Source organism: Sceloporus undulatus, unplaced genomic scaffold (assembly GCF_019175285.1).
Source record: "Sceloporus undulatus isolate JIND9_A2432 ecotype Alabama unplaced genomic scaffold, SceUnd_v1.1 scaffold_42795, whole genome shotgun sequence".
NCBI lineage: Eukaryota > Metazoa > Chordata > Lepidosauria > Squamata > Phrynosomatidae > Sceloporus > Sceloporus undulatus.
In genome coordinates this window covers 1-1,035 of record NW_024845705.1, presented here as the reverse complement: position 1 = coordinate 1,035, position 1,035 = coordinate 1, and the positions used below count along the sequence as shown (strand labels likewise).

General features: G+C 40.8%; 1 long non-coding RNA gene across 1 annotated transcript; it reads right to left on the bottom strand.

Annotated features, from left to right (window-relative positions):
• Window positions 1–300: 300 nt before the first annotated feature.
• Window positions 301–1,029, bottom strand: LOC121918830. The gene is made up of 2 exons (XR_006101312.1): window positions 697–1,029; window positions 301–452 (listed from the first exon to the last, which is right to left on the bottom strand). It is a non-coding gene; the product is annotated as an uncharacterized LOC121918830 (long non-coding RNA).
• Window positions 1,030–1,035: the final 6 nt, after the last annotated feature.

The following is a 1,035-nucleotide window of genomic DNA, read 5'->3' as shown; positions in this document are numbered from 1 at the left end:
GGTCTGGGGCTTTCTCACCTCTTGGAAGAGAACTGTATGCACCGCAGATGATGGAACCATATATGTGCCCTGTATTCAGTCTTCCAGATGAATTTGTCTAAATTGTTTGCACCATTTTTAACAGATCTATTAATTGCTCATTTTATAGTAATCAGTTTACAACTGTTAACATATTACAGGCTTAAAATACAGTAGTTCAATGAATGACATTTATTAATAGAGAAGACTCTTCATCACTGTGGAGCAGTTATGCTGCAGATTCTTAATATGTGTACAGAAAGGTCAAGAAGGAGTTCCTTACCTTCTGCAGCTGTGCGACACACAAGATGTGTGAATGAAAAATGAAGGTCTTTCCCAGGGGTGAAGTAGGATTCCACAATCTTCCTGGATTTCTCACTGGCTTGCAGAAGTAACTTAGCATCTCTCCAGTTCACAGCACCCTCCTCTGCCAGCTAGAAGATAAAATACAATACCACCACACACTACTGGTGAAAATCCTTGTCTATAGAAATGATTAATCTGTGTGATGGTCCAGGCATACAGTTGTAATGGTGAAAGAAGAAAAGAATGAAGACAGCACTCAGCTCAATGTGGAACAATACCATTAACAAAATGGTGAAGGAGGAGGTGGCACCTATAACTTTTAATAGGTAAGTGTTGTGTTTTTCTTTCTCCTTTGAATTCATGTGCATTTACCTTTTAAGGTGTCAGTGAAGGAAGAGAAGAAAGTGCTATGGCTACTCCTCCTGTTTCTTTCAGCTGCCTTCTTTTCCTGCCTGCAACGCTAGACGCCTGGTTGTCCTTGCATGACAAACTGCACCATCCACCAGATTCTTTGATCAGCACAACTATAAATGGTTTAAATCTTTCTCCTCCTCCTTTACAATTGGCCACCCTACAGAACTGCAGAAAGGGTCCAAAAGTTAAATGTAGCAAAAGAGAGCTCCCATAATTATTCAAGAAATCAAGGCTGAAGCACCAGGTCTCATAAGGCACTGTGGGCAACCAGGCAAAAGCAAGAGAGGACAACAATGA